This window comes from Danio rerio, chromosome 3, assembly GCF_049306965.1.
Source record: "Danio rerio strain Tuebingen ecotype United States chromosome 3, GRCz12tu, whole genome shotgun sequence".
Lineage (NCBI taxonomy): Eukaryota > Metazoa > Chordata > Actinopteri > Cypriniformes > Danionidae > Danio > Danio rerio.
In genome coordinates, this window is record NC_133178.1 from 37,385,221 (window position 1) to 37,412,253 (window position 27,033).

The following is a 27,033-nucleotide window of genomic DNA, read 5'->3' on the forward strand; positions in this document are numbered from 1 at the left end:
TAGGCGAGGCAGTGTCGCAGTAGGTAGTGCTGTCGCCTCACAGCAAGAAGGTCGCTGGGCCGCTGGTTCGAACCTTGGCTCAGTTGGTGTTTGTGTGTGGAGCTTGCGTGTTCTCCCTGCCTTCGCGTGGGTTTTCTCCGGGTGCTCTGATTTCCCCCACAATCCAAAGACATGTGGTACAGGTGAATTGGGTAGGCAAAATTCTCAGTAGGGTATGAGTGTGTGTGTGAATGTGTGTGTAAATGTTTCCCAGAGATGGGTTGCGGCTGGAAGGACATCCGATGCGTAAAAAATTGCTGGATAAGTTGGCGGTTCATTCCGCTGTGGCGACCCCTGATTAATAAAGGGACTAAGCTGACAAGAAAATGAATGAATGAATATGTACAGTAATCTGTCCTGACTGAAGATCCCAATCACCAGTTAACTACACATAAATGGGGAGTTAATCTCACATCAAAGCAATATTATTGTTAAAAATGATAATTAAACCATATTAATGCAAAACAAAAAGCAGGTAAAAAAACAGGGATACTGAAAGGTTAATCACACACCCACGTTTAATGTTAGACCCATAAATAATCTGTTCAAAGAAGCGAAAGCAGCCGGTGCAGCTTACAATAAGACAAATCTGGAACTCAGCAAGCAAGACTGTGGGTGCATGTTCATCACTATTTCTCTAGTCTATTTGAAAGAGAACCGATCTCATCAGTTGTATTTTTACACACACTTGCTTTACGCAAGGAAATGGGAGCGTGCGCGACTGTTTAAACTCATGCACGCTCCCATTTCCTTGCGTGAATCGCAATCACCTCAGTTGTTAGCACGAGTGACTATCCTCTCATTCGGTCTTCACCTGCTTTCTATAGCTTGCGCGAACACAAATAATTTTGTCAGTCAAGTTGCTTTTCAATTCTAAGATCGCCTTAGCATGCATATTGGACCATCCTCATTGTTGAACCCTGCTTTTAAGAATTATTATACCTCTGATTTTCTTTAAAAAAATAACACAGTCAAGAAAGAAAGAAAGAAAGAAAGAAAGAAAGAAAGAAAGAAAGAAAGAAAGAAAGAAAGAAAGAAAGAAAGAAAGAAAGAAAGAAAGAAAGAAAGAAAGAAAGAAAGAAAGAAAGAAAGAAAATAATAAAAAATAAGAACCAAAATTGTTCGGTTCACTTTTTTCACAAATGTTTTTTTTTTTCCTTTTTCAAAAAGTGTTTTAATAGGTACTAAGATATTAGATTATTTTATTATAGTTGTAGCTTGTATTCCTCCTACTCCTCAAAATCATCAGATCACCTGCTGCATTGTTTGCTTTATTCTGAGTCTAAGTTATCAAGCCCGGGAAGAAAGTCATCTGTCTACATCCATCATTCTCCCTCTGACATCCGAGCGTTTTTTGGAGGGCCATGGGGAAAAAGAGATGGAGAAATTGGAAATGGAAGCGGTGAAGAGGAAGTGTGTGCATGCATATGTAATACAATAAATGTGCTACGTTGTGATGAAAAAAAAAAGAATCTAGGCACGACGCAGGAGGAAGGTGACATGTCTGGAGCGGAGAAAGAGCCAGTGATAAACTCGCCATCATCTTCTTTCAAATTTAAGATGTGGAAAAAGATCCCTGAGCCTCACTGGATAAATGTGCAGCCGATCCGTCATTCTGACTGCCGCATTGTAACTCTGATGAATGCAGAGTGATGAAGAACTTATTCATTTTGAAAGAAGAAATGGGGAGATAAACAGTATATTATGTAGAGCAAGATTCTGCGTGCTTGAACTGGAATATTTATGTGCGTATTGTTTTTCTGAATGCAGCGGTGAGGCTCAGAAGTACATAAATCCAGTCAAACCCACATCTCAACTTTGTTTTTTGTTTTAGTGCATTCATGGTTCTTGTTTCACTTTTCAAAGCACTGCATGTTATTACCCTCCTGTTAAATTTTAATTCTTTCATTGTCTATATATTTATATTTTTTATATTTTTAATAATTTTAATAACTAACTCAAATCAAATCAAATGATGGCAGTACATAAGATTTTACTAGATGTTTTTCAAGATACTAGTATTCAGGTTAAAGTGCAATTTATGTCCAGTTCAGACTGCATGATTTTCAAAGTAGTCATGTCACAGATGTTTCAACACTGCATGACTGTCTGGGGTAGCGTTCCACTGGTGCTGTGTTTACCCTTTAGCATAGATTGGCGACAGGGGGTTTCACACTGCATGACTTAAAAATAGGAAGAACCGGCGACAACTTTGTCCAAACTACGTCCCACAACCAAACACACACAAGAAGTGACATGAAAACTATGCAAGGTCACCTAGTATATCTTTTATTATTAACACATATTGGAAAAAGAAGCCCCTAGTGGGGAAAAAAAGTACTTATTTTGCTCACATGGCCTTTATAGGGAATTAGCAACTTCTCCTCAACATTTTTTTTTTTGACCCAGTTGTGGTATTGCTCAGATGACATGTCAGACACTGGTGCTTCTGCAAAATTTCTACTAGTTTTTCCTCCATTTTTTGGGTCCAAATAAACCAAAAATGAGAGCTTTTAACTTCTCCCAAACCTCCCACTGGCCTGCTACCCACACTAGTGGATGCTGCTCTCTTTAATTAGCTGTAGGTGATCGCCGAAGTTGTTTTCAACCAGAACACATTTCACACGGCATGATTTGAATCACTGACAGCTCCAGATATTTAGCATGGCAAATATCTCACGGATGTCGGAGAATCAACATCGATTCTCTCAGATGGCGTCTTTGTTAGTTCACATTGTGTGATTGTTACTCATGTGAACGAGCACCGATTTGCCTGTGATTTCAGGCATTTGTCTGCTATTTCTCAAAACCTGTCGGTGAGTCAAAATCTAGGCTAAAATCAAGCAGTCTGAACTCAGCATTAAAAGCTTAACTACAGGTTAATTATGCAAGTTTGGGTAATTACCAAATTTGTTCTGTAACAATAATTTGTTACAGAACAAATTATTGTAATACAATGACTTGCCTAATTAGGCAAGTCATTGTATTACAATAATTTGTTCTGTAATCATTTGAATAAAAAATATATATAATTTAAGAGGGTTAATAATATTGACTTCAAAACGGTTTAACAAAACTTAAAACAGCTTTTATTCTAGCCAAAACATGACAAATAAGACTTTTTTCCAGAAGAAAAAATATTGTAGGGAAACTGTAAAAAATCTATTGCTTGTTAAAATATTTGAAAAAGAAATCACTGGAGGGCTAGTCATTTTGAATTCAACTGTAATATTACTGTGGTAATCTTAAATTCTGGAGTACTTTGTCTCACACTATGACCTTGTCTTTATACTATATGTTATAGAAAATCCATATTTTTAATTCATGAAATAAAGACATAGATCCATTTAATGCATATTTAGCTATAAACAATGCCAATAACACCATGCCAGCATGGTCAAGTAAACAAATGTCATTAATATTTGCTGCGTAAAGGGGGAGTTTGCATAAACATGAAAACTAAGACATCATTTAATCATCCTCCATTTGTTTCAAACCCATTCGAGCTTCTTTTTTCTGGTAAATATAAAAAAGAGATTAATTTTGAAGCCTGTTACAAACAGGTAGCCATTGGCTTCATTGTCATGTTGTTTGTTTGTTTGTTTGTTTGTTTGTTCATTTGTTTTTTCTACTATGGAAGTCTCTGTCTACCAGTTTTTAACATTCTTACAACCACAGTCATTTTTTGTTAAAAGGAATAATATGCAAGTTCTTTCAATAAAACATAAAAAAAACACACACACAAAAAAACACAAAACCAATGTAATTTATTTTAATGGCTTATGTACTGATATTATCCCAAATATTTGGAATAATATATGGACCATGTCCTGTGTGACATGTTTATAATGTCAAACACACTTCATATCTAGTTTGGTTTTATAGAAAACATGGAATCACTGAAGATGCTTTAATACATTGTTCATTATATTAGACCTTACAGAGCAGCATTTTAGCAGAGCCCTAAAATGTATTTAGATGAAACAATGCGGGTTCTTCCTCAAATATCATGACCAGACAAACAAGAAGCAGTCGACTGTGACATAATAAAAGCTTCACTGCTTTCCACCCATGTTGTCCTCCTCTCTCAGCAGCAATTGTTTCAGCATCTTATTTATCTTAGATGGCTTTCAGCCTTACCTGCTTCATATTCATTCATTCATTCATTCATTCAATCATTTTCCTTCGGCTTAGTCCCTTATTTTTCAGTGGTCACCACAGAGTGCAACCCAGTCCTGGGAAACACCCATACACACTCACAATCACATACACTATGGTCAAATTGGTTTATTCAATTCACCTATAGTGCATGCTTTGGACTGTAAGGGAAACCGGAGCATCCGGAGGAAGCACACTCCAACATGGGGAGAACATGCAAACTCCACACAGAAATGACTACTGGCCCAGCTGGCACCCGAACCAGCGACCTTTTTGCTGTGAGCCAAAAGTGCTAATCACTGAGTCACAGTGACGCCCCTGCTTCATATTACCATGATAAAATGTTTTGATTACTTTAGTTCATAGGTGCCTAAACTCGGTCCTGGAGGGCCAGTGTCCTGCATAATTTAGTTTCAACCTTAATTAAACACACCTGAACCAGCTAAGCAAGCTCTTTCTAGGTGTACTCAAACGTCCAGGTAAGGGTGTTGAAGGAAGTTGGAGCAAAACTATGCAGGACACCAGCCCTCCAGGACTGAGTTTGGACACCCCTGCTTTAGCTCATCCATGAACATGATTTCTGCAGGAGACCCAGATAGGATGTAATGAAGAAGACAGCTCCCATGATTTCACACTCAGTCACAGCATCATCAGACTAGGTCCTAGTTTGGTGTTAAGTATGTCTCTGTAGAGCTGAAAATGACAAAGTCTACCTTTAACTAAAAATGAACCTCATTAAAGTTTGGAACCAAGAGCTCTTTTTGTTTTATTGGATGGATGTAATGTAATTTAGTTGAATCTAGAATTCTGAATTAGAAGTAAGATTTCTTGCATCTATTAGAATAGGTTGAGAGAGAGGAAGAGAAAGTGTGTGTTTGTGTGGGTGTGTGTGTAAGAATTACTGTAGCTGCATTTCTATTATTGAGTATTCATCCAGACCGTGCTGAAATGGTTTAATTACCCGCAGATCTCTGGACTGTCTGGATGAGCTGTTTGTCTGAGACGATGCTATTGATTCAGCAAGCACAGTGCCTTAAAATGTTCCAGCTGTATCAAAAGACCTTTTCATGTTTGTCTCCATGTTTGTTTGTTTCTTTTATGTGAATTCTTGTTTGTGCCTTCTTTTTTTTGTCATCACTCTTGCAGCTTAGGCGATGTGTGTGTGTGCGTGTGCGTGTGTGTGTGCGTGTCTGTGTCTGTGTGTGTTTCTGTGAGTGTGTCTGTAATAAAATGGGCCATGCAGTAGGGTTTGTGGTTTAGAATATATACACTACCAGTCAAAAGTTTGAAAATATGAACAGTTTAAATGTTTTTAAAACATCTTGTGCTCACCAAGGTTGCATTTAACATTTTACTGAACATTTTATACATATTTTTCCACTTTTTAAAATCCATCCATTGAAAACCAAATACATTTTGTGCTTTTTATTCATTGAAGTACTATAAAAGAAACATGAAAAACAAAAATTCTTACAAAAATATAAAGCTGGAAGAAATTTATTCATGAATGATAATTTAAAAAAAACATATCAATGATAAAATATTATTATAAAACGATCATGACAACGCATCAAACCAGCATATTAGAATTATTTCTGGGTTGTGATACTGGAAACAGCAGTAAGGATGCTGAAAATCTACTCTGAATTTTAAATAATCTCCATTTTACAATATTTTTACATAGAAATTGTGCAATTAAAATTATATTTTACAACATGCATTTTTTTGGGAGGCACGATGGCACAGTGGGAAATTATGTCATCTCAGAGCAAAAAGAGGGTTGGTTTGAGCCCCAGCTGAGTCAGTTGACATTTCTGTGTGGAGTTTGCATGTGCTTCCAGGTGCTCCGGTTTCCCCCACAGTCCAAAGACATGTTATATAGGTAAATTGGGAAAGCTAAATTGTGTGTATGTGTGACACACCTTGTAAAAGTTAAGCCTGGTTTATACTTCTGCAATGAGCGATCAAATTGCTCATTTAGAGGCGGGAAACGGGCAGATGTGAAACAACTTTAAACATAAAGTAAACACAAAACAAAAATTTCTATCTGGAGCTCCTTCACGCAACTCGACACCTATAAACACTCACTCCAATGGGTGCACGTGGCTCTCATCCACACCCACTCTTGTCAGCGATACCAAGCTGGCCAATCATAGAGCTTGTGCTACTACGTTTTTTGAGATGTGCGTATCAACGTCGGCGATGGCCATGAGATTTTCTTGATGTATAATGGGTGTATAATAGAATAATAAAAACGTAAGTAAAATAATTCAAATAAATCAATAAACATGAATATTCTTAATAAAATTATATAAAATGGACAAATAAGAAAACCTATTAATGATAAAACACTAATATAAAATGATCACAACAAAGCATCCTTACTGCTGTTTTCAATTTTTTCACATAGAAAATGTGCATCAAAAATTTTACGATATTTCAAAATATACATTATTTTATTAATTGTTTTGTCGATTTAAAGTAGTTAAGTATTGATAAATGTTTTTAAAACATTTATCTTAACATTTTCTAACTTTTATTTCAACTGCATTGATAGTTATATCTATAGTTATAGTTGCATTGAAATTATTTAGATTTTTTTTTCTTGATGTAAAATAGATATTATAAAATATATAATAATAAAATAATAAAAACTTTACTCAATTATTTCAAATAAATCAGTAAAAATGAATATTCTTAATGAAATAATGTAAAATATGCAAATAAAAAACTCATTAATGATAAAACAGTAATATAAAATGATCATGACAAAGCATCAAACCAGCATAGAATTATTTCTGGTTTATGATACTGAAAACAGCAGTAAAGATACTGAAATCCACTTTGAATCTCAAATATATAATTTCCACTTTAAAATATTTTTACATAGAAAATGTGCATTTAAATTTCAATAATATTTCAAAATATACATTATTTTATTGTATTGTCGATTTTAAAAAAAATGAAGCATTGGTAAATGTTTTAAAAAACATTATCAGATCTTAACGTTTTTAAACTATACTTTTCGAACTATAGTTGCATTGAATTTACATTCAATGGTTAGCAATGAATATGAATATGATATTAACTAGTATGCAATACATTCACATCTGTTTAGTTAATATGTTGTATATTGCTATCATGTTGTTAATATGTTCAATAATTTTGTGGTAAATGTTTTGTGATGCTCCACAGTAACATTTGCCAGAGGAAATGTTTTGATGTCTAATATAATTGAGCTTAGTTCAGAGAAAGTTGAGAAAACATGTTTTCTATAAACAAAGTTAAATTAGCATAATTAATCATTAATGATGCTTTTAGTTAGATGCTTGGATGTAAAGTGTGCCAGTGTAATGGAATTCCTCTGATGTGTAACTGTGCTAAATTTAAATTCAGTAACATCCTCAAATTCCAAATATAAACATAGCAGGACTCAAATCAATACAAAAGCCTGATTCAAAATTCTTTGCTCAATGTGTTTGTGTTTTGATTTCTCCGTGCCGCTGTATGAAATGATATATAGATGGTCTTACAAACATAGTTAAGGAGGAGACCGCTAAACCTCCCTTCGCTCTCTCTCGTTCTGTCCTTCATGCCTGCTCTTGTGATCAAAGCTGATTTTTATGCATTCTGCTCAGCATGTGTTGTTTTTTTCACTTTGTAGCTGTGGAAACGCCGGCAGGTTTTGGCACTTGATCACGACGTCTGGAATGAACAGCCCCAATCTGTAATGATATTAAATTTCACGTGGCAAATTTTTGAATGATTTCTTTCTTCTCTTAAACTTTAATTAAACCGGCTTGCTTAATTATTGAACTGAATCTAGCTTGGAGTCAATAGTCATTTTTAATCAACAATTGTTTAGTCTTGTGCAAATACAGTGCCCGGCATATACAGTATGAGTACATACTAACAGAGATGATAAAACACTTATTTTGCTTTTACTATAAAGTAATACTTACTATGGGATGCTATACACAGGGGGGTGATTTAGTGATTTTGGGACCCTAAGCAATTCTAGCCATAGAGCCCAGGTCCTGAAATGCACTCTTTCTACTTTTATTTAATATTTATTTATATTGCTGTTTTTTTATCACTCAATCTTCTTTTTAAAATTTTAAATTAATGCAATCGGTACATTTGAAATGATTAGTTTTACACAAAATGAATTTACAACTAAAAATAATAATAATAATAATAATAATATATATATATATATATATATATATATATATATATATATATATATATATATATATATATATATATATATATATATATATATATATATTAGGGGTGTAACGATACACTCAGCTCACGATACGATGTGTATCACGATATAATGTTCACGATTCGATATGTATCACGATATTTGGAATAAAAATTTCAAATTTAACTGAAATGCAAATTTTACCAAGTAAACTATTTTTTATGTATTTCTTTTGTTTCAACTTGTTAAACTGAACCTTCTTTAAGAAAATAAATTAAACAGGCCTGTCTCTGGAAAATAAAACAATTTAAAAACGTCTTTATGTTGGGCATGATGAGTGACAGGGTGGCCGTCTTTTCATTACACAGGACAGTCGTGACTCTTTTCAGCAGTTTAGGCAGGTTTACTATTTCTTCGGCGTCGCTGATGTCGGCGCTATCAAGTGTATCATGTTGACGTGCATTTTTGTGTACCTCTGTACTCAAAAGGGTTAATGCTCGTCGTAATCATAACTCTAAAATGCGATATGATTGTTTAAATAATGTGTACGTTTTCGGTTTCATTTCCACTGCTAAGTGCTGTTTATACTTACCACGCGGCTCCTGAAAGATCACTCTGTTCCACAAACTGAATGTTGTTTACTACTTTATTAGTCACAATCTGCAGGTTCTGTTCACTGAAGCAAACGCGCGCGTATGGCAAGCCGTTTTAGCATTTAAACCTTTGTTCTGACTATCCATAAATATATTTAATTCATATTTAATTAAATTCATTTAGATATATCTCTAATTATATTTTGACTAGTCGAATTATAATTATGACTAGTCAAAATATAATTAGAGATATCTCTAAATATATTTATGGATAGTCAGATCAAAGGTTTAAATGCTAAATGGGCTTGCCATACGCGCGCGTCTATCATCCGCCCTCTGTAGTAACAGCTCACGTCTTGTGTGATTTTGCGGCGGCCAATACATCATTATATGAAGACATGATATTTTAGGGTGAATTGTACCTTATAAATACAGTATGTGACTCTTTCAACACCATTAGGAGGTATCCATGTCGCTGTGCAAAGTATGTAAATCACTGTGAAGACTTTAAAACTTAGGATGTGTGACCCAGTATGCGTGTCAAAAAGCGGACGAGTCTAAAGCAATGACTGGACAACCAAAATGTTGCCAGACGTCTGATTTTGAGAGGATGGGTCATCCTCTATTTCAACTCCACTCATCTTGGTCTGCTAACATTACTGCTGCTGCAATCGAACTCACGTGCGACAGCAGGTGGAACGTAGCTCACGTGCAAACAGCTCAACTAATAAGAGAAAACGGACATCATATCGTAATCAAATCGTCATAACGCCACGATGCATATCGAGACATTTTTGCATCGCAATAAATCATACAACGATAAATCGTTACACCCCTAATATATATATATATATATATATATATATATATATATATATATATATATATATATATATATATATATATATATATATATATATATATAATGTTTTTGTATTATTTTATTATTTTTTTTATAAATTTAACTGCTGGACTGCTTTATGACGGATATTTAATTGTGTAATATTATTACATAACATTAAATAATTATAATAATATTTTATTTAATTGTATATTAAATAGTATGTAATTATGTAAAATTGTATTTGTTTAACTCTCACCATACAAAATATGATATAAAACAATGTTTTATATTTATAATTTAGAGGTATAATTTATACTTCTAGATATTTATTGGGGGCCCCCTGATTTCCTGGGGCCCTAAGCTGCTGCTTACCTCACTTATTAGTTAAATCCACCCCTGGCTATTTGTGTAAAACTACTTCACCAGTTTTTACATAATATTAGTCAGTAGCAAAGACAGAACTGGTGCTAATCTAAGGTCAGGGTCCAAAAATGAGTATAATGCCTCATTCACACTAGCAGCGACTATGTAGCTGCCAGTCACTCCTGTCTGCAGGTCTGCATGAGTATATGCAACACAAATACAACCGGCCTCTGAGCAAGCTGAGAGAGGAACATGTGAGCTTTACTGGAGCTCCTACTGGCTGTTGCTCAAGAAAGTCACTCTTTATTTGCATAAAGTTGAAGGATTTTCAACTTTGTCACATCGCTGGACACGCCCACCTGCTTGCCAACAATCGCTGCCATTCGCAAAGATTGAGGTCGTCGGAAGTCACTCACACTCTGCTGAAAAGAACAGCTGATTGCGATTTGCTGCTGCGAGTCGCTTCTACTTTGAATAAGGCTTAAGAATGTAACGTGTGTATTTATATTTATATATGTGTATGGTCATACACCCAAAGCACTTCACAATCATGAGGGGGTTCTCTCTACTCCACCACCAGCATCCACTTGGATGATGCGTGGGCAGCCACAAGACAAAAGCGCCAGTGCGCTCACCACACACCAGCTTTTGGTGGAGTAGAAAGACAGTGTTAGAGCCAATTCGGTGGATGGGGATGATTGGGAGGTCATTATGGGTAAAGGCAGATGGAGGGAATTTGGCCAGGACACCTGGGTTACATTTTATTTATTTATTTATTTATTTATTTATTTATTTATTTATTTATTTATTTATTTATTTATTTATTCATTTATTCATTTATTCATTTATTTATTTATTTATTTATTTATTTATTTATTTATTTATTTATACCTCAGTTCAATTTAAAAATATTGTTTTACTTATCACACTAATCACCACACACTTATTTTATCGAATACAATCGTTTAATAAAACATTTTTGTAAAAATTACCAAAAATTTTTTCTTTAAAAAAAAAAATATATATATATATATATATATATTTTTAAAGGTGCTAATTTATTTGTCACTAAACGCCACTGCGGTATCAACAAATTGATAGCACTCCGTTTGAAGAGGCAAAGTACAAATATGTCTCGTCTTCACAGATGGAAATCATACCGTTGAAGGTCATATTATTAGCACTCTTGTGAATTTTTTATTCTTTTAAAAATGTTCCCATGTGATGTTTCACAGAGCAATGTATTTTATCACTGTATTTCCTATGATAATTTTCTTCTGGAGAGGGTCTTATTTCTCTTAGTTTGGCTGGAATAAAAACTGTTCAATTTGCTATAAGAAATTTGCTATAAGTTTTAAGAAAATGTTAATTTTTTTTTTCTCTGAATTGGCTACAAAACACAGAGAAATGAACCTACAATTTATCCAGCATATGTTTTACACAGCAGATGCCTTTCCAGCTGCAATCCAGTACTGGGAAATCTTGCAAAAATAATAATAACAACAATAATAATAATAATAATAATAATAATAACAACAATAATAATAATAATAATAATAATAATTATTATTATTAATTATTATAATTATTGATAATTGTACTATCACTATGCGATGGCAAAATAAATTAGTTATTAGAAATTAGTTATTAAATGTATGTCTAAAATTATTTTATGTATGTCTAATATTGAAAAAATAAAAATATTCTCTGATTTTGACTTTTACTGTAACACACATATTGATCAGTCAATGAGAGTATAAAGAGGAAACTGAATGAAAGTGTTGTTATTGACTCTCTCTCTGTCTCTCTCTTCTGCACATTTCCCATCATCCCCTTATAATGACCTGTCTTTCATCTGTAATATCTAAAGTGCCAGGTGGAAGAGAAAAGACCCAAAGAGACAGACTTCAAAAGCAGTGGCGTGGTTTTGACTTGAGAGAGTTCTTCTCATCTGTCTGCTAAAGGCACGGGCCAAAAGACTGATCCGTCTTTGCTTTATCTTGCTGATTTATCTTAACACACACATGACAAAAAATAAAAATCCAGCATTTTGGATAAAGGATTATTTCACTCTAAAATGAAAATGAGCTGTTAAAGAGACAGTTCACCCAAAAGTTAAAAACGTGTTATCATTCACTGTCCCTCCAGTTGTTCTAAAGCGTTTCTTCTGTTGAACGCATAAGAAGATATTTTGCAGAATGTTGGAAATCAGCAGTCCATAGTACTTCCATAATATTTGTTTTTCCTACTATGGATATCAGTGGTTGATGGTTTCCAATGTTCTTCAATATATATGTATTTGTGTTCATCATATGTAAAACTTTACACAGGTTTAGAACCACTTGAGTGTGAGTAAATGGGTGATGAAATGAAATGTGTGAACTTTTCCTTTAATCACTAAAAGTAAATCAGTGAGCATTCAGTATATGTGCTTACCATAGACTGTAAACAATATAGACGTAGTATTCATGACATCATCCATAGGTTTCTGAGAAGCGCAAATGAAGCTACAAATAGGCGTGGCCAACCGTCGCCATTTTGTTCGCGTGTCATTGCTCCGACTGAGAGTGCCCAAAAAAGGTCAAAGAGGCAGAGCGTCCGGGGAGCTACAGATGCCTGCTAGCATTTTTCTAAGATAGGTTTTTTTTTGGGGAGAAAGAAATGCTCAATACTTCATTACCTGCGACTCGTGTGTGTTCTGACCACTTGTGCTTGGTTGTGCACTATATCAATAAAGTGTTTAGTCTTTTAAAAACACTAAAAGCTTGTTGTAATACATTGAGCCATACGCATTGTTATTATGGCATTTTTCTAGAGGAGGAAAATGTGAATTACTTCCAAATACTTCAAATATAGTCTGTGTTAGTAAATGCAAGGCTATTTATGAAATCCAGGCACTGTATGACAACATTTTAGTTGACGGTTCTAGAGCCTACAGCTAATCAATCTGTCAGATTCTGGAGTGCATTACAGGCAGGGCTTAATTTGTGCCAGAACACACCGGAACTGAATCCAGCACCTCTAAAATCTGATACGTCACCTCATTTTCTGATCCTCCTCCTCAACCGCCTTCCTCCGGCGTCCGACATTTACTTTCATCCAGGACAAATGTCCCTGCTATTCACTTTCATCCGCGACACCCCTCCGCCATCCAACGCACCGCCATCTCAACCACACCGCCACACAAAACCATCTTTTGTACCAAACTGTAAACATATATCAGTTGCAAAATTGGCTAATTTAACATTGCAGTCAGTATTGTAAACTGCAATTCGTCAACTCCCCTTTGGGGGCTGGCTCCAAGAAGTCCAGGGGCCTCATGTATCAACGCTGCGTACGCACAAAAACTTTGCGTACGCCAGGTTTCACGCTCAGAATCACTCACGTTTGGATTTACTAACAATGAACTGAACTTGGGAATGTGCGCAGCTTCCCAGCCGGCATTTCAACGGTGATTCAACGTTGAATCAACGTCAGGTCTATGGTTGGATCAACGTTGAATTACCTTTCGATTTTGCAAATTGGATCAACGTTTATATAGTGACGTTGTTTCACCGTCGGACCACCACCGGTGATTCACCGTTGAAATCACAACGTTGTTTCACTCTTACCTTCTTCATGGGTGAATTGTGGTCGTTTTGTAGACGTTGAATGAAGGTTGAATTACCTTTCGATTTTGCAAATTGGATCAACGTTGATACCGTGACGTTGTTTCACCGTCATACATTTCAACGTAAGTTAAATAGAAACTACATGCAACGCAAAGTCCATAAATATAGCAAACAAATTTTTACTAATAAAAAATACACGACACAAATACACAACTAGTCTGTGTATCAATTTATTTAATACACACCTCATTATTTCAATTATTCTAAATATACAGCAACATTTACAGCATACATAGTTCATTAAAACCATGCAGGTTACTATACATGCTGTACACTCAAATACAGAAAAAAGGCATACAATTAAATAGTCACTTTTTAATTAGGTTTCATGAATTAAAGTTAATGTTTACTAACATGAACAAAGAACAAATACTTGTACAGCATTTATTAATCATTTAATTAATTGAAATATGTCCCGATGCTATTAAAATCAAAATGTGTGCTTGTTAACATAATGCACTGAGCTGACATGAACTGTACTTTCTTTATATGAAAGATGCTTCATTGCTCTTTGTTCATGTTAGTAAATACATTAACACTTACTAATACAACCTTATTGTAAACTGTTACTGTCTTCAGAAAGACAGATACTAACCAAATTAAACTAAGTAACTAAACTACGCTTCAATTCTGTTTACAAAGTTTACAAAATACCCATTTTTAAAGTGACTGCAGTAAAAAAATAAAATAAAAAACATCACTCACAACTAAGAATCACAAGTGAAATACATTACATCTGTTTGAGGTTTTATAGGTTGAGAGAAACACGAGGTAAAAGATGGCACTGAGGACAAAGAATCAAGTGTAAAACACTAAAACATCTATATCAGTCTAGCACTTAAATACATATTTATTTCTCAAACACCGGGTGAGTTTCCTACAAAATCAATAATGAGGTTTGCTATTCCAATTCATTGTGAATGAATGGCTTTACTTTCACAATAGTGAAAACTCATGCTATAATCTAATCCTGACATTACTCCTTCACTTTGCAGGTCTGCATGCTAAATATTTAGTAGTTTTTTTTTTTTTTGCATAAAGTACATCTATTGTGTTTAGCATTACTGCAGCAAAACTGAGCACCTGTGACAGTGGAACATGTAGACAAATATTTCAGTAAATCATCAAGAAAATGTGTAGAATATTCTCTCTCACAAACACAACAGTAAAAGCAATTTGTTATTCCATTATTATTATTAGTATCATAAAAATTGCATGTTCACATGGGTCTTATAATAATGGCTCACATTTGTGAATGTAGGACCACTATTTCACTATTACATGTCACATTAAGTGTTCATATAGGTTCTGTTATTAATTACTTGTGTCATCCCAGAGACCTGTTAATCTTCAGAACACAAACTAAAATATTTTTGATTAAATGCTCCTCATCCTCTACAGACAGCAATGGTCCCAAGATGGTCATTGTCAAGATAAGGCACAAAACACATTGTCAAAACGTTCTATGTGACTTCAGTGATTTCAACTGTGAACATACCAAGCTCCAACAACACTTTAGTGAGGCAAAACAAAACAGTAAATACAAATGTGTTTGCGTATATCTCTCCCGCATCAGATCAGCATGTGTGTTTACTACGAGCAGTAAGCACACACCATGACCTGTTGTGGCAAAGGCAAACAAGTTATTTTTACAGTACTTACTGTGATTTAACCTTTATGACAAATGTTCTGGACCTGTTACACATATATCACTATCTTTTATGAACACAAATTTCACTGTAACGGGTGCTGTTGTTTTGCTCCAGTTACACCTTTAGAGAACACCGTACTAGTCAGACATCCATACAAAAGCAGAGAGTTTGGTCTTGTGTAGCAGGACTGCAATAGATGTCTGTCTGTCTAGGCTGACACTGGTTTAGGCCATCAGTATGTCCTTGATGTCCTCAAATGGAGCTTCCAAAAACCTGCAATAAATGAAATATGAGGTTACAACTAAGTTGGTATCAGCTATTATACAAAGTGAAATTCAAATATTTATTTTTTATTGAATCCAAATTTGTCCTATAATATCGCCACACTCAATAATTTTGACTCATCCATCTGAATATTCCTAACTAAGAGAAGTGAAGAATTAGGTGTGATGTCGTCAGGAAGCCCTTCGCCACTACTGGTGCCAGCATTTCCAGAATTCAAATTTCAGATTCTCGAAAAAATTGCTTTTTTTTTTTTTTAACCAAGGCTGCAGTAAAGAATCATGAAACATTCAACACATCTAATAATTACAAGTTGTTGTAAACCATTACATGTACTGTAAAAGCTGTTTAAAGCTTTTTAGACATGGTTGAGAAAAACTCTAGGAGTAGCACTTCTGCAAAAGTCTGCATGTAGGACAGAGAATTAAAGGGATAGTTCAAAATTTGTATTCTGTCGTCATTTACTGACCACATTGAACACAAACGAAGATATTTTGAAGAAAGCTGCAAATCTATTTAACCATTGACTTCTATAGTATTTTTTTCTACTATGGAGGTCAATGTTTACAGGTTTTTAGTTTTTTTTTTTTTTTCAGAATAGCCTCTTTTGTGTTCAACAAAATAAACTCATAAGGGTTTTAAACCATTTGGGGAGTAAAATGTGAGTAAATTTTCATTCTTGGGTGAACTATCCCTTTCAGTTGGAAAACACCAGAATTCTTAAGTAGACCCTTTTCGCAAGACAGATGATGCATTTCATTTGTCATCTTAATCCTCAAGTTTTTAATATTTAGATTTATTTAAATAGCATGTTTATTTATTTGTTTTAATGACATTTAATAAAAACAACTTCTCAATGACATCACATGTACTGGACCTGCTACACATGTATCACTATTTTTTTGAATACAAATTTCACTGTAACAGGTGCTGTTGTTTTGCTCCAGTAATACCTTTAGAGAACACAGTAGTAGTCAAGACATCCATACAAAAGCCTTGGCATGGAGTAGCAGAACTGCAGTCTGTCCAGGTAGGCTTTCTGCGTGTTCTTGATGCCCCTCAACTGGACCTTCCAGAAAACTCAGAAAGTTATAACCCATTACACCTTTTATCTGCTACTATACAAAGTGTAATTTAAGCATTAATTTCTCACTAAATACATATTTGTTCCCCAATACTGTCACATAGTATAACATCACAACATGATTTCACAATAATAATATCAATATAACAATATAATATCACAACATAGCCTAACAATCAATAAACAAACATATTAGAAAGAGAATATCACCATGCTTTTGGTTAACCAAAGCACTAAGAAGATTTAACAGATAGCTTAGTTAAAGGTAAAGTAAACTTACATGGGCAAAGCCTTTTCCATTCAATGCTGTGCAAGTTAGTGCGTCTCTGGAGTACGTTACATGTCTAAAAGCAAAAACAACAACAACAGTGAAACGACAGCAGTTCACTTTGTAATAATAACACTAATAATACAGCGTATAAAATGGATATTGTTTTATAACGTTGCTCAGTAACTTTAAACTGCGTTTGGAGTTTATCGCTTTGAATTTGCCATAAAAACGCTCATTTAGACTAACGTTAAACATGTGACATTACCTCGAGGTTAGCTGCGTCACCGGAGCGCAAACAAGACTAAAAACAAACTGGAAAGTTTTAAATGCTTCAAAATTCAAAACACTACACCAAGTCACATTTAAGATGTGTGTAAAACAAAATCGGGGGGTAAATAAAACTTTAAAGCATCTAAAAACACGCTTACCTCTGAATTCTGCTGCACTGCAGGTCAGGTGTTCGTAATTAAGTGAAGTGAAGCGCTGCGCGTGGCCGCGTGCGCCGAGTCCTCCGATACCATGGTAACCAAACATGTTGAATATTGGGTGAAGCCATGACGTTAATTCAACATACAGACCATGATAAAAAAAATGTCAACGTTGATTTGTACAAGGATTTCTGTAACTTTTTTCAACCATTTATCATTCAACATTGTTTCAACATTAAAGCAACTACTGACGTATTTTCAACCATATTTCAACGTTGAAGCCTTGTCATATGCAGGCTGTTTTTCAACCGTTCAACATTAAACGTTCTATCAACATTATTTCAACGTTCAAAACACATCTGACCTTATTTCAACCATATTTCAACGTTGAAGGTCGGTCGTGTGCCGGCTGGGTTCACGGCAGCTTTCTGGCAGGCGTACGCACATTTTTTGTGCGTCTCTGTTTTATTTCCATTGGCGACTCCTAGAGGCAGTTGTGTTAAATTCCTCTCTACAAAGTGTCTGAGCCTTGCAATGGCAGCTGTATGAGACGGGTTCATCTAGCAGGTATATAAGGTTTCCATACCATACATTTGACCAGCTAAACATTAAAGCACAATTTGCAGCAGTCGCCTGTTTTCCCAATGTAATCTGAGCAATCTACTGCATGCACATTGCTATAAAGACACTATCTGAAGATGAATTTGCATGCGTGAATCAGAAACATTTCCATTCAATAAATGTGCAAATAAAATATGATGCTTATTGATATGAACTTATTGATGATTCCTACTTGTCTTTCTTGTGATAAATAGTTGTCAAAATCTGATATGTAGCGGGGGAAAAAACAAGAAAGAGTTCATCAGACGCTGGATTCGAGCCGAGTTCATGCTCGAACGTATCAATTCATGATCACATGCGTCTTACGAGTAGCGCCACTGAGATTGTTAAACGTCCTGCAACATTTTACAGATATAAACCACACTATTTCTTTTTTTTTAATGCACTCAGTGCGATGTTCAGACCCAACTGTGTTAACCGCATCAGCTAAACTCTCCCACTCTATTTTTTTCTTTTGTTGTTAATTCCGGAGAACAAACTTGCAAATAACACCGCTTTTCTCCGGTCTGCCTCCGAAAGCAGCACCTCCAATTCACATTCTGTTCAAAGTTTCTCTTTTTGTTTGCTTTTGACTTTGCTTTTTCGTTGGGTTTTGCCATTAGCATAGTCATTAGCATATTCATACGGGGAGGAGGCAGGGAGGGGTTTTGTGCTCGTGCATGTTGCGCTCAGTTTCACGTTAATTCAGATGTACAAAAGAATATGCGTGAGATTCGGCTTACGCAGTGTTTCATACATCTGAAATTTTTTCTGCGTACGCACATTTACAGCTTTGTGTGTACGCAGTGTTTTAGTAAGATTTCCACGCAAGTCTTCGTACATGAGGCCCCAGATGTTCACTTCTGGACTTCTTGGAGCCAGCCCCCAAAGGCGAGTTGACGAATTGCAGTTTACAATACTTCCGTTTTGGCTTCACGAGGGAGAGCAGGAGGTTGCTGCTTGGTGCTTACTTATGGTTCAAAAATAATGTTCAGAATGAGTCTGGTTTATTCTGTTGTATTAAATGTTTTTAAGTCAAAAGAGAAATAGATATTGCATGTATTCTGTAAAAATGGTCCTGCAATAAGTCATGATAGAAGCTGAAATTATCTGTAAAGTTAAATTGATTCAACTTAAAAACAATGAAGGCAGATTTTATTTATTTATTTATTTATTTATTTATTTATTTATTTATTTATTTATTTATTTATTTATTTATTCGTTTGTTCATTCATTTGTTTATTCGTTTGTTTATTCACACTACAAATGAACTCGATGTTAGCTGTTTTGCATACTTATGTTGCTTTTGTTATGTTACTTATGTTGCTGCTCTTAGGTGATATTAATGATGGTAAATATGGATTTCTTGAGCTCCATTTACACCTAGTAAAATGGGACAGTTCACACAAAAAAAATCTAATTTCCTCATCATTTACTTACAATCGAGTGGTTCTAAGCTTTTATAGGTTTCTTTCTTCCATTTAACTCAAAAATCGTTGGAAAAAAGCAGACAATGACATACGTGGTATAGGGACAAAAAAAACTATGAAAGTCAATGCACATTCTTCTTTAATATATCTTTGTGTTCAACAGAAAAAATAAACACAAGCAGGTTTTAAACAAGTAGAGTGTAAGATGCATTTTATGTCAATTCAATCACAATTGGACCAATGCTAAGTTAAATTTGTTCCCATTGCTTTTGTTGTGTAAACGCTCATGTGGTCAGATGTGTTCAGACAACCACAAAAAGAGCAAAATATCTAATATCAAGTTAATATAAATACTCGTATTCTTGCTTGGTCTTAATTAACAAGACAGATTACATTAAGCCAGTAAAAAAACACTAAAAAGGTTAAATGAAAGGTTCTTTTTAATTCCAGTCAATTTTCAGAATGTTGACTAGACTGAAAAAAAAAAAACATGCATTGACCCAGAATTATAATGTCACATTATAAGCCAACAAAAAATATATCAGTTATATCAATATTTAGAATTAAATTAGATTGAATTTAAATTAAGTTATTAAAAAAAAAACATCTGCCACAATTTGTTAAATAATAAATAGTTGAAGCTGCTAAATATTTATGCATAATATTGTAAGAAATAAAATGCATTTCTGTTGCTCTCTGTGATTTAAAATAATCATTTTGGCAGCCTCTAAATTGGGTCATGTTACCAACATTGCCTTAGCAGTTAAAATAAACATGCTGTGGCGTTTATTCCTAAATATTCATTAACACATGAGTAAACCTACAATGCATGTGTAGGGTTCATTAGAGAGAGTTTGTCTTCTTTAACTCTGTGTTGATGCACTGAATGAACAAAGCAAGCTATTTGATAAAATAACATCAATATTAATAGCACTGAAGTACAAGAGTGTGGTTTATCTATCAGTTTGATGTGTATGGAAGTAGTTAATGAAACAGACCCTACTTGTTTTTTTAGATCATTGCTAATGCACAAATAATTATATAATACATGAAAAGAAGAGTAATTAAGGCCAATTATTGATGATTGTAATAAAATATTCCAACCAAATTTTGAATCAACAGTCTAAAAATGGGATGAATAGACAATTTCTATTTTCTCTAGTGTCATAAGTTCAAACTGACTTTATTGACATGACAAACATTACATACAGTTGAAGTAAGAATTATTAGCCCCCTTTGAATTTTTTTCTTTTTTTAATATTTCCCAAATGACGTTTAACAGAGCAAGAACATTTTCACAGTATGTCTGATATTTTCTTCTTCTTCTAGAGAAAGTCTTATTTGTTTTATTTCAGCTAGAATAAAAGCAGTTTTGAATTTTTTAAAAATAATTTCAAGGTCAAAATTATTAGCCCCTTTTTTCCGATGGTCTACAGAACAAACCATCGATATACAATAACTTGCCTAATTACCTTAACTTGCCTAGTTAACCTAATTATTCTAGTCAAGCCCTTAAATGTCACTTTAAGCTGTGTAGAAGTGTCTTGAAAAATATCTATTAAAAAAATTATGTGCTGTCATCATGGCAAAAATAAAATAAATCAGTGATTAGAAATGAATTATGTAAACTATGTTATGTTTAGAAATACGTTAAAAATATTTGCTCTCCCCTAAACAGAAATTGGAAAAAAAAAAAAAAAAAAAACAGGGGCTAATAATTCAGTGGGGCTAAAATTTCTGACTTTAACTCTATGCATTGCCAAGGCTTTTATGTTTACATTAAATAGAACATTCTAAAACAAATCACTCAGTATAATTAAGCAATAAAAAAAATAGTGATTAAAAAACCTAGCTGTATCTTTAACAATCAACATTTTAAAATATATTGTAAAAATATAAATAAATGAAGAGAGAGAACCCAGTCCAGGAGACTCGGAACAAGCCAAAGAATTCCTTTCAGAAGAGTCTACTGGAGTCTCTTACAGGTCTGCAGTCTGCAAATTTTATCACAAGTCTAAAAGCAAGTCTAAAATAAATCTGTTTTTAAAAGGAGGGAGTGGCTAGGTGGAGATGGCTAAACCAAGCATGCAAATTAAGTGGTAGGTGAATAAACTTGCGAAACCACTGACCACACAAATTTCTCAACAAAAGAGTTCATTTGACTTGACAGTATCACTCGAAAACAAAGGCACCATCGGTAAGACCCTGCCCATAGCATTTGCATCACTTTGGCTCAGCCCTTGCTCAGGAAGCAAAAGTTTTAATGTCCCTCACAGCTGGGCTGTTACAGTTTCAAATTGAATGATATAATTAAAAACCAAAGAATTTAATATTTCAGTTATATGTAGATTATTGTTCATTTGAAATTTGATTATATAAATGTATATTTCCACAAATAAAACAATAGTAAATTATAATAAGCAGTATCTTTAACATTAGTATATAAAGCATTATTTTAAATGATCATTATGTACAAACAAACAGGTTAAAACATCATACACATTTAAAACATTATTGATAATATAGTGTACATTTACACCACCAACAAACAGCGAGCCAACAAAAAAGTCATCATGCTCAAGTTGACCTAGTAATGAACAATACTCATTTGATCATTAAAGGATTTGTTGTGGGAAATCACACAAAAAAGATGCTGTTTTCAATACCAAAATATTCCAATACCAAAATGCAATAACGATCAAACCGTAGAGCATGATAAAATAAATGAGAAGAGCCAGAAATTGAACATGAGCCATCTCTAAACTCAGATTTATGGCTGGAAAACACTGAGATTATTTTAACTACTAGAGTTTCCTTGTTGGGCTGGGCATTTATACACAGCAGGGATAATACATTATTATAAAGTGTATGCTTAACATCAGGGGATGCTGAACATTTTATTCACAATCTGTAGGCAGTCTCATCTCGTAAACAGTAAAATATTGCAGTTCTACTAGAGTGATAATTGTTTCATGGGCGAATATTTATTTTTAGTAGGTTTTTACGAAACACATGCTCATAGTGTACAATTCCTCAAATCAACATGTATTTAGTGGCTAAAATAATGTTATTAAAAACAACACTGCTGTTAAAACAACATTCCACCAAGAATCAGATGAGAATGAAGCTGGCGTTCAACATAATTCCTAATTCTTTGCGGCAATAAATTCCTTGAACAAGACAAATTTGTAATTATGATTTCAGAACTAGATAGAAGCCTGTGCTTGTAAATGTAGTTTTCAGTTCTGAAAGTCTATACAGTACCATACATGGGTGTTCTTTGTTTATGCACATTATTCGAAAACCATTTAACAGCCTTGCATATTTATTTTTACATTTTTTTTTTAAATTCTATTATATAACATTTTTCTTTTACTGTATTTATTTTATTTGGCTAATATTATTTATTGTGATCATTTATACTTATATATGGTTTAGAGAACATTTCTAAAATAATGTTCTTCATCAAGCAGCATAATGAAAATAAAAGCCGTTGCTTTTACATGTTTATCGTGCATTTATCAAATATGTGCAGGCTAATGCATGTCAACAATGCACTGCGGATGTGTGGCAGATACTTCTGAAAATGATTGAGAAGTCAGATTCACATGGTCATTTTTTTTCCTTGTTGAATTGATTTAAAAAGGGAATATACCACTTTTTCCAAATCTATCAAGATTTCATTTAGCTCAGTTTAATTGATTAAGATGCTTACATTAATGTTTTTTGACATTGAAAGATCTCAATTGTCATCATGGAATTAAATAAAAAAATGCTTGAAGACTCAAAGTTATAGTGAGCAGCATTCACACGCAAAATTGAAATGGTGGCTAGCAAAGAAAACCAGTCTAGTATTCATGTCGGTCATCATGACTTGTATTAAAATTAAAAGTGAAAATGTATACAGGTTTTGCTGTTTTTTCAAGAGGAAATAACACAACAAGATATAAAAACCAACAATGTTTGTTTTTTTTCTCACAATTAATGACCATAGAGCAGATTATCAAAGCATTTTCCAGTATATAAGCCTTATTTTATGTTGCTTTATGCACAAGATCAAAGAATAGCCCTAACACAATTAAATAATAAGAATGATTAATAAATAAATGACATTTGTGTTATTCATCTTCAATATAAACTGCTCTTTTGATATAGTTAGTTTGTTCACATGATGCAATGTTTTTTAAGTGCACTAGAGTGCATTTCAGTATAAAAAGTAAATAAAATCTGTCTAAAAACGTAAAACTCTTTGTATAATACTTTGTTCTGGTGCATTTGGTTTGGTACCTAAATATTGGTAGCTAATTCTATAAAATGTATACAGAATTATTAGTACCCATTTTTTAAGTAGGGTGATGGAAATGAAACGAAACGAAACGAAACGAAACGAAACAAAACACTAAACAACTAATAAACAGGAAATCAAAAATTTTCCTATGGAAATGAACAAAAATGGACAAAATGGAAAACAAAATAAAACGAAAAAAAAAAATAAAAAATAAAAATTACTAACACTTCCCTTCTTAGACTTTACAGACCTGAAACTTGCCTTTAGTACTTATTCATTGTTGCTCTTAGTGGTGTAAATTGCTTCCTTGTCCTCATTTGTAAGTCGCTTTGGATAAAAGCGTCTGCTTAATGACTAAATGTAAATGTAAATGTAAAAACGAAACGGAAAACAAAAGCAAACAAGCAAACAAAAAAGTTCCTGTGGATCTTCCCTAAAAATGCAGTAAAATGTACCCATTTCAGTTTTTGCAGAAATCTCCCAGTTTTTTCTATATTTTCAATGACACTGGATTTGACAGTTCTCATAAAAACTGCCTGAAAACTACAAGCAACAGGCAGAATGAGGTGAAATCGGATCGCACTGGGCATAGATCAGCAATCTGAGGACATGTCAAACTAGCATTCAAAGCCCACAGATTCTGACCAAAAATGAGAGGCATCTTCGCAATTTTTTCGTTCTCTACCAAATTGTGTCCAAATAGCATGCATCAGGCTTTCCTCAGCATCAATGATTTGTTTATGAATCAGTCTGCAGCACAAGCTCTCAAATTCAGCTCACAAACTAATATTTATATTTTCAGACACTATATAGATTCCTAAAAACAAACAAACAAACAAAAAAAAATCTATATTAAACCTAAATCTAACTGGGAATGTTTTAATTGGAGTGTTTATACAACTGATTCAGATCACAATGTTTAAAGTACATCAGATCTATGATCAGATATAATTTATTCAGACCGACACAACTAATGTGGCATAACTGAGAATTCTTATGCATAATCTGATAAGCCACAAAAGTAAGGGGTTTTAACAAATCACATATCGAACTAGCTTTAATGAACAACTTTAGAAATAATAATGGCTTAACAAGGCTTAAAATATAGCCATATATACACATTTTAGTTTATTATAATGTTACACCTTTCTAGCACTCACAAGATATGTTTAGGAAGTATTTTGGTAGGGATACTGCAATTATAGAGTTTTCATGAGTGAAGAGTCATTATGTAGCTGATTTCAGTTTTGGGAAGATCTGCCTTCTGCTCAAAGATGTTGTTTTTTTTTTTTTTGCTTGTACTGCGTGAGGTTGAGGGATCAAACGCTCACTCTTTTTTTTTAATAACCAAAAAGAAAGTTGCAAATGTCTGCCAGGATATCACTAACAGGCCACATTTGGTTGTATTTTATTTGATGGCTTATCTAGAACAGCGAGCAGGCTGTGGTTCAGTGATTGTGAAGTGCAGAACACAGAGGGCTTCTGTGACTCCTGAACTGCAGTTCAGTAATTGCTCACCTCTGATTTACAAATCCCAGGACTTCTCTGTCAAATTATATAACAGGACTTGTATATTTGGCCTCAGCATATACATTTCTAAGAAACTAAAATAAATTTACACTCTTTCATCAGAATAGATCTACAGAAAATAGACTTCTGTTCAAGGTTTAAGATTTTCTTTCTCTTTCTTTTGGATGGAATTCAACACTTTAATTCAGCAAGGGCACATCACATTGAACAAAAGTGACTGAGAAGTTTACTTTTAGTTGTTTTACTTGATCCTTTTTCATGAAAAAAATTTATCATAATGAACACACTTTATTTTAAGGCACACATCTCAGTATTAACAAATCATTTAAACTTTAAGTTCAGTTGACTACTAATTGTTTGCTTATTAATAGTTAATAACCCAGTATTAAGCCAGTTGTTAATACTGGGTAACTCTTTAGCATAATGGTCTATAAGTTAATTTACTAACATGGACAAACACATAGTAATACATTTATTACAATATTGTTAAAAAGGTATTCCACTATGACATCATATTTGAAACTTTAGTTGATGTGTAATGTAGCTGTGTGAACATAAACAACATCTCTGAATGTAATACGCTCAAAGTTCAATGCAAAGTGAGACTTTGGCTTTTACAGAGTTAGTTTAGCAAAGCCTACAGCAAATGAAGTTAGGGACTAAAAAAAAAAAAAAAAAAAAAAATACATCCGGGCTAGAGAGATCACAAATGCTGTAGGTTACGCACATTCACCATGTTCATACACCCAGCACAGCGAAGGAGCATGGCCAGAGGCGCTGTAATGTTATAGCAGGGAAAGCTAAAATACTATCCAAATGCTGATATGTCCACAGGGCTTCTTCTGCTTCTACATTTGGCCTTTCAAAGTACATGATACACAGAGAGAAGTGCTTACAATTTAATTTTAATTATGTTACAGAGAATTTAAAAATATATATAGATCTAGCATTTGACAAAGGACTGGGCTAAAACTCCTCAAATCAGCTCCAACCATAATAGAAGAAGCTGTGGATTGTGAGCCACAACCAGTAAGTATTTTTATTTGTTTAAATTGATCAATTACAGAACACACAATGCTTTGCATCTTATAAACATAACCAAGCCTTTAAAATACACCCTGGAACTTCCTTTTAAGGTAAGTTATTGGTATTTGAGTTAAATAAAATTATTATAGTTCATTACTTATATTAACTAGCATGATTTTAGATTTTAATAAAGCATTAAATGAATTAAATGTTTAATTACAACGATTAATTAATACTTTACAATATTATTCATACTTAATGTTAGTAAATACATGAACTAGACCACTATTCTAAAGTGTTTTTCTAAACCGTTGCTATAATAATTTCCACAGAAGTATTTCGCAACACAATCATTTCAAAACTGATCATAATAATGGAATCAGGGTATTAGTCTTTCATGTACTTTCTGAAGGAAAGCAACGATTCCAAAATTTCAGCTTTGGCATAATAAGAATAAATACTAGATATAAAGATAGAATAGATATTGAGCGGAAAGAATGATAATAGCATTTCACTTTTTTACTGTATTTATAATCAAATCAATGCAGTTTTTGTAAGCATACA

The 27,033-nt window shown here is 33.7% G+C and overlaps 1 protein-coding gene and 1 long non-coding RNA gene across 11 annotated transcripts in view; one reads left to right on the forward strand and one right to left on the reverse strand.

Annotated features, from left to right (window-relative positions):
- Nucleotides 1-27,033, forward strand: part of asic2 (acid-sensing (proton-gated) ion channel 2) — an 814,368-nt gene that overhangs the window by 699,469 nt on the left and 87,866 nt on the right.
- On the reverse strand, nucleotides 16,771-17,658 carry LOC137490689 (uncharacterized). Its single transcript, XR_011010602.2, has 3 exons — nucleotides 17,596-17,658; nucleotides 17,177-17,240; nucleotides 16,771-16,881 (listed from the first exon to the last, which is right to left on the reverse strand). It is a non-coding gene; the product is annotated as an uncharacterized lncRNA (long non-coding RNA).